Source organism: Rhinopithecus bieti, unplaced genomic scaffold (genome assembly GCF_001698545.2).
Source record: "Rhinopithecus bieti isolate Rb0 unplaced genomic scaffold, ASM169854v2 scaffold_34281, whole genome shotgun sequence".
Lineage (NCBI taxonomy): Eukaryota > Metazoa > Chordata > Mammalia > Primates > Cercopithecidae > Rhinopithecus > Rhinopithecus bieti.
The window spans coordinates 714,747-722,909 of record NW_016814762.1 but is presented as its reverse complement, the minus strand read 5'-3'; the positions used below and the strand labels follow the sequence as shown (position 1 = coordinate 722,909).

Genomic DNA, 8,163 nt, shown 5'->3' with positions numbered 1-8,163 from the left:
ACAAAAGGGGCCCCCAGAGTCACCCGTACAGCTCTCGGACGGAGTTCCAACAGTCCCGACCACAGTGGGGAACCGACCACAGTGGGGAAGCTGGGAAGTCCGCGCGTGGCGATCCTCCGGAGTGGCTTTTCTAGGAGTGGGAGGGCGATAGGCGGGGCACGGGCATGTCCGGGGGCGTTCCGCAGGTGCGACCAGGTAAATCTTGGTCTCTTCAGATTGACATCACCTGGCGCATGCCTAGTTGGTCTGCACCTTCCCGGGTCGCCGGCTGGATTTTCGCGCGCGCGGGAAAAGTTGGGGGATGAAGAACCCGGAATTGCGCCATCTTGCCTCCGTTCATCCAAACACCCATCAAACAGCAATTCCCCCATTCTCCCTTTCCCAGCCACTGGTAACTGTCATTCTACTTTCTGTTTCTATGAATTTGATGTCTTTAGATACCTTATGTAAGTGGAATCATGTAGTATTTATTGTTTGTGACTGGCTTATTTCCCTTAGCATAATGTGGTCAAGGATGACCTATGTTATGTTATAGCATGTGACAAGATGATTTCCTTCCTTTTTTTTTTTTTGAGACAGAATCTTACATTGTTGCCCAGGCTGGAGTGCAGTGGCATGATCTTGGCTCACTGCAAGCTCCACCTCCCGGGTTCACACCATTCTCCTGCCTCAGCCTCCCGAGTAGCTGGGACTACAGACGCCCGGCTAAGTTTTTTTTGTATTTTTAGTAGAGACGGGGTTTCACAGTGTTAGCCAGGATGGTCTCATCTCCTGACCTCATGATCTGCCCGTCTTGGCCTCCCAAAGTGTTGGGATTACAGGTGTGAGTCACTGGCCAGGCTGATTTCCTTCCTTTTAAAGGCTGAATAGTACTCTATTGTATGTATATATCACATGTGGTTTATCCATTCATCCATTAATGGCCATTAGGTTGCTTCTATCTCTTGTGATTGTGAATAATGCTGCTGTGAACATGGGTGTACAAATAATCCCTTTGAGACCCTGCTTTTAATTCTTTTGATTATATATCTGGAATTGGGATTGTTAGATCATATGGTAGTTCTATTTTTAATTTTTTGAGGACCCTCCATACTGTTTCTTATAACCACAATGGCTGCATCATTTTACCGTCCCACTAACAACACACAAAGCTTCTGGTTTCTCTACATCCTCAGAAATGCTTGTTTGTTTGTTGTTTTTGAGACAGTCTTATCCTGTCGCCCAGGCTGGAGTGCAGTGACGTGATCATAGTTCATTCCAGCCTGCAGCTCCTGGGCTCAAGGGATCCTCCTGCTTCAGCCTCCTGAGTAGCTGGGACTACAGGCTTTTGCCACCACACCTGGCTAATTTTATTTTATTTATTTATTTAATACAGAGTCTTGCCTTATCGCCCAGACTGGAGTGCCATGGCGTGATCTCAGCTCATTGCAACCTCTGCTTCCTCGGTTCAAGCAATTCTTGTGCTTCAGCCTCCTGAGTAGCTGGGATTACAGGCGTGTACCACCACATCTGGCTAATTTTTGTATTTTTGGTAGAGATGGTGTTTTGCCATGTTGAGCCACCATGCCCAACCACATCTGGCTAATTTTAAAATCTTTTGTAGAGATAGGATTTTGCTGTGTTGCCCAGGCTGGTCTCAAACAGGTGGCCTCAAGTGATCCTCTCGCCTGGGCTTTTCAAAGTGCTGGGATTGGCTGGGCGCAGTGGCTAACGCCTGTAATCCCAGAACTTTGGGAGGCCGAGATGGGTGGATCCCAAGGTCAGGAGTTTGAGACCAGCCTGGGCAACATGGTGAAACCCCATCTCTACAAAAATACAAAAATTAGCCGGGCGTGGTGGTGCGCGTCTGTAATCCCAGCTACTCGGGAGGCTGAGACAGGAGAATTGCTTGAACCCATGAGGCACAGGTTGCAATGCAGTGAGCCGAGATCACGCCATTGCACTCCAGCTCTGGGTGTCAGAGCAAGACTGTGTCTCAGGAAAAAAAAAAAAAAGGTGCTGGAATTACAGGTGTGAGCCACCGTGCCTGGCCCACTTACTGTTTTTCCGATGGTAGCCATCCTAATGGATATGAGGTGATACTTCATTGTGGTTTCTTTCTCTGATTAGTGATGGTTAGTGATGGTGAATATCTTTTTATATGGTTTTTTGGCCATTTGTATGTCATATTCACCCAGAATAGGTAATTTTTAAAAAACAAAAAAATTAAAATTATTTATTTACAAAGAAATAATTTCTTTCCTTTTTTTTTTTTTGAAACGGAGTCTTTCTCTATTGCCTGGGCAGGAGTGCAGTGGCATCATCTCAGCTCACTGCAACCTCCACCTCCCGGGTTCAAGCAATTCTCCTGCCTTGGCCTCCCAAGGAGCTGGGACCCCACGCCTGCTTAATTTAGGTATTTTTGGTAGAGACAGGGTTTTGGCATGTTGGCCGGACTTGTATTGCACTCCTGGCCTCAAGTGATCCTCCTGCGTTGGCCTCCCAAAGTGCTGGGATTACAGGCTTGAGCCATTGCACCGGGTCTGTGGTCTTGTAAAAAATCAATTAATCATAGATGTTTTGATTTATATCTGGACTCTCATTTCTGTTATGCTGGTCTGTATGTCTACCTGTATGCCAGTACCACAGCCTTTTTTTTTTCTTTCTTCTTCCTGGTGAATTGAGGACACAACACAGTCTTGATTATTGTAGCTTGGTAGATTTTAAGATTGGTAAGTATACATTCTCCAACTTTGTTCTTCTCTTTCAAGATTGTTTTGTCTAATCTGGGTTTTTTGCATTGCTATATGAATTTTAGGATCAGCTGGTCAATTTCTGCCAGAAAGGCAGCTGGGATTTTGATAGAGTTTGCATTGAGTCTGTAGATTAGTTTAGGGATTATTGTTGTCATAACAATGTTTAGTATTCCAATCCATGAACATGAGATGTCTTTATTTAGGTATTCTTTAATTAATTAATTTTTTTTTTTTGAGATGAGGTCTCACTCTGTTACCCAGACTGAAGTACAGTGGCATGATCTCAGCTCACTGCAACCTCTGCCTCCTGGGCTCAAGCCATCCTCCTGCCTCAGCCTCCTGAGTAGATGGGACTACAGCCATGCACCACCTCACATGGCTAATTTTTGTATTTTTTTGTAGAACTGGGGTTTCACCATATTGCCCATGCTGGTCTCGAACTCCTGATCTCAAAGTGATCTGCCTGCCTAGGCCTCCCAAAGTGCTGGGATTAAAAGCATGAGCCATTGGGCTGGGTCAGATCTTCTTCAATTTCTTTCAACAGTGTTTCATAGTTTTCAGTATGTGAGTCTTATACTTCTTTTTTTGAATTATTTCTTATGTGTTTTATTTTTATTTATTTTTTATTTTTTGAGACAGAATCCCACTCAGTTGCTCACGTTGGAGTGCAGTGGTGCAATCTTGGCTCACCGCAACCTCTGCCTCCCGGGCTCAGGCCATTCTCCTGCCTCAGCCTCCTGAGTAGCTGGGATTACAGGTGCCCGCCACCATGCCCGGGTAATATTTATATTTTTAATAGAAACAGGGCTTCACCATGTTGGCCAGGCTGGTCTTAAACTCCTGACCTCAGGCAGTCTGCCCACCTTGGCCTCCCAAAGTGTGGGAATACAGGTGTGAGCCACTGTGCCCGGCCGTTGTATTCTTTTAGCTGTTATTACAAATGGAATTTCTTAATTTCAGTTTTGGATTGGTCATTATATAAAATATAATTGATTTTTGTGTATTGATCTTGTGTCCTTGACCTTGCTGAACTTGTTTATTAGCATGTATGTTCTCTTTCTGTCTCTGTGTGTCTCTAGTGTGTGTATGGGTGGGGGAAACTTCCATAGGCTTTCTATATACAAGATCACATCGGCCCGGCATGGTGGCTCACACCTGTAATCCCAGCACTTTGGGAAGCTGAGGCGGGTGGATCACCTGTGGTTGGGAGTTTGAGACCAGCTTGGCCAACATGATGAAACCCCGTCTCTACTAAAAAAAAATACAAAAAATTAGCCAGGCATGGTGGTGGACGCCTGTAATCCCAGCTACTAGGGAGGCTGAGGCAGGAGAATCACTTGAACCCAGGAGGCAGAGGTTGCAGTGAGCCGAGATCGTGCCACTGCACTCCAGCCTAGGCAACAAGAGCGAAACTCTGTCTTTAAAAAAAAAAAAAGCAAGAGAAAGATCACATCATCTGCAAATATAGTTTTACTTTTTCCTTTCTAATATGGATGCCTTTTATTTTATTTTATTTTTCTGCTTAATTGTCCTGGCTGGAACTTTCTTTTCTTTCTTTTTTTTGAGACGGAGTTTTGCTCTTGTTGCCCAGGCCGTGGAGTGGAGTGCAATGGCATGATCTCGGCTCACTGCAACCTCCGCCTCCTGGGTTCAGGTGATTCTCCTGCCTCAGATTCCCGAGTAGCTGGGATTACAGGCATGCACCACCATGCTCGGCTAATTTTTGTATTTTTAGTAGATACGGGGTTTCACCATGTTAGTCAGGCTGGTCTTGAACTCCTGAGTTCAGGATCCACTGCCTTGGCCTCTCAAAGTGCTGGGATTACAGGCGTGAACCACTGTGCCCGGCCTGGAACTTTCAATATAATGTAGATTATAAGTGACAAGAGTAGATATACTTGTCTAGTTCCTGTTCTTAGGGGGAAAGCTTTGTTTTCATCATTTAATATGTTGTTAGCTGTGAGTTTTCATAGATGCCTTTAGCAAGTAAAGAAAGTTTTTTTCTATTCCTAGTTTGTTGAGTGTTTTATCATGAAAGGGTGTTGGATTTTGTCAGAAAATTTTGTGTTTATTGAGAAGATCATGTGGTTTTGCTTTTGTTCCATTGACATGGTGCATTGTATCAGTTGATTTTTGGGTTTTACACCAACCAGGGATAAATCCTACTTGGTCATGGTGTAGAATCTTTTTATGTGTTGCTGGACTTGGCTTGCTAGTATTTTGTTATGGATTTTTTGTTTTTGGTCTTTATGAGAAATATTGATTATTATCTTTCTTTTCTTGTGATGCCTTTGGTTTTGGTACCAGGGAAATGTTGGCCTCAATTAATGAATTTGAAAGTGTCAGCTGGGTGCAGTGGCTCATGCCCGTAATCCCAGCACTTTGGGAGGCTGAGGTGGGTGGATCACGAGGTCAGGAATTTGAGAACAGCCTGGCCAACATGGTGAAACCCTGACTGTACTAAAAATACAAGAAAAGATTAGCTGGGCATGGTAGTGTACACCTGTAATCCCAGATACTTCGGAGGCTGCGGCAGGATAATTTTTTGATTTTGGGAGGCAGAGACTGCAGTGAGCTGAGATTGAGCCACTGCACCCCAGCCTGGGTGACAGAGTGAGACTCTGTCTCAAAAAAAAAGAAAGTGTTACCTCTTTTTCTGTTATTTGGAAGAGTTTGTGAAGGATTGGTCCTTTAAACATTTGGTAGAATTTACCAGTAAGGCATTTGGTCCTGAGCTTTTCTTTGTGGGAAACTTTATTTTTTAAATTTTTTTTGAGATGGAGTCTCGCTTTGTTGCCCAGCAGGCTGGAGTTCAGTGGTGTGATCTCGTCTTACTGCAACCTCCGCCTCCCAAGTTCATGCGATTTTCCTGCCTCAGCCTCCTGAGTAGCTGGGACTACAGGTGCCCATCACCACACCTGGCTGATTTTTGTATTTTTAGTAGAGACGGGGTGTCATCATGTGGGCCAGGCTCTTCTTGAACTCCTGACCTCAGGTGATCCGCCCTCCTTGGCCTCCCGAAGTGCTAGGATTACAGTTGTGAGCCACGGTCCCTGGCCTGGGAAACTTTTTAATTTTAAAATTTACTCTTATTTTCAAAATTTTAGATTCAGGAGTGTATATGAGGATTTGTTACAAGGGCACCATGTGTGATGCTGAAGCTTTGCGCTTCTATTGATCCTGTCACCCAGATAGTGAACATGATACCCAATAGGATGTTTTTCATCGCTTGCCCCCTCTCTGCTTCCTGCCTTCCGAAGTCTCCAGTATCTGTTGTTCCCATCTTTATGTTCGTGTGTACTCAATGCTTAGCTCCCGCTTATAAGTGAGAACATATGTTATTTGGGTTTGTTTCTGTATTAATTTGCTTAGGATAATGGTCGCCAGCTGCATCTATATTGCTGTAAAGTACATGATTTCATTCATTTTTTTTGAAACAGAGTCTCCCCCTGTTGCCCAGGCTGGAGTGCGGTGGCATGATTTCAGCTCACTGTAGCCTCCGCCTCCCGGGTTCAAGCAATTCTGCTGTCTCAGCCTCCCCAGTAGCTGGGATTACAGGCCCGTGCCACCACGCTAGGCTAATTTATGTTGACATAAGCCAACTGTGCCCAGCCTTAATTTCTTGCTTTAGGTCTGTTCCCATTTTTTATTTCTTGAGTCAGATTCAGTAGTGTGTGTCCATTTCATGTAGGTTATCTGATTTTTTGGCATACAATGGTTTATATTATTTCCTTATAATCCTTTTTCTTTAAGGTCAGAAGTAATGTTTTCTCCCTCATTCTGATTTTATTTATTTATTTTTTTGAGACGGGGTCTTGCTCTGTTACCAGGCTGGAGTGCAGTGGCGCCATCTCGGCTCACTACAACCTCCACCTCCTGGGTTCAAGCGATTCTCTTGCCTCAGCCTCCCAAGTAGCTGGGATTATAGGCACATGCCACCACACCCAGCTACTTTTTGTATTTTTAGTAGAGATGGGGTTTCACCATGTTGGCCGGGCTGGCCTTGAACTCCTGACCTCATGATCCGCCCACCTCAGCCTCCCAAAGTGGTGGGATTACAGGCATGAGCCACCGCGCCTGGCCTCTCTCATTCTGATTTTAATAATTTGAGTCCTCTCTCTTTTTTTCCACTGGTAGTCTAGCTAAGAGTTTGTCAGTTTTGTAGATATTCTCAAATAACAAAGTATTTTTGTTGTTGTTGTTGTTGTTTTTTTGCGAGATGGAGTTTTGCTCTGTCGCCCAGGCTGAAGTGCAGTGGCGCGATCTCAGCTCACTGCAACCTCCGCCTCCCAGGTTCAAGCAATTCTCCTGCCTCAGCCTCCTGAGTAGCTGGGATTACAGGCGTGTACCACCATGGCCAGCTAATTTTTCTTTTTTTTTTTTTGAGACGGAGTCTGGCTCTGTCGCCCAGGCTAGAGTGCAGTGGCTGGATCTCAGCTCACTGCAAGCTCCCCTCCCGGGTTCACGCCATTCTCCTGCCTCAGCCTCCCAAGTAGCTGGGACTACAGGCGCCTGCCACCACGCCCGGCTGATTTTTTGTATTTTTAGTAGAGACGGGGTTTCAGCATGTTGGCCAGGATGGTCTCGATCTCCTGACCTCGTGATCCGCCCGCCTCGGCCTCCCAAAGTGCTGGGATTACAGGCATGAGCCACTGCGCCCAGCCTGAGCCACCGCGCCTGGCCTCTAATTTTTATATTTTAGTAGAGATGGGGTTTCACCATGTTGGCCAGGATGGTCTTGAACTCCTGACCTCAAGTGAGGTGCCTGCCTCAGCCTCCCAGAGTGCTGGGATTAGACATGAGCCACCGTGCCCAGTGTGTTTTTTTTTAAGACAGGTGTCACTCTGTTGGCCAGGGTGGTATGTAGTGGCACAATGACAGCTCACCGCAACCTTGACCATCTGGGCTTAAGCGATTCTCCTGCCTCAGCATCCCATGTAGCTGGGACCACAGGCACATGCCACCACGCCCAGCTAAGTTTTAAAAATTTTTTGTAGAGACAAGGTCTCACTTTGTTGCCCAGACTGGTCTTGAACTCCTGAGCACAAGCGATTCTCCCGCTTCAGTTTTCTAAAGTGTAGGGATTACAGACGTGAGCCATCATATCTGGCCAGAGTTTGTTGTTGTTTGTTTGCTTAGTGACTATTCTGAACTAATTTTGTAAGGCCTGTGTTCTTTGCCATGTGTGGCCTATAAAGTTCTCCTGGGTTAGCTTAATTGTTAGCTAATGTTTGGACAGAGATTTCTGTAAATACCTACTTCCCAATCTTTGATGTGATACATGTCTTACTTTTTCCTGTTCCATTCCCTACCAAAGCTCAGTTTGGCTACTGAATTTCTTTTTATAAGCACAGGCCATTCAGGCCTTCCTACTTGTCCACTTGCCTTGTTGCCTGTCCCTGCAACTAGGATCACTGGCTACCGGGGC

The 8,163-nt window shown here is 45.4% G+C and overlaps 1 protein-coding gene across 4 annotated transcripts in view; it reads left to right on the top strand.

Moving 5' to 3' along the window:
• The window catches only part of DUS2 (dihydrouridine synthase 2), a 57,901-nt gene that overhangs the window by 16,861 nt on the left and 32,877 nt on the right, over window positions 1-8,163 (top strand). The gene's annotated exons all lie outside the window — the stretch shown is intronic.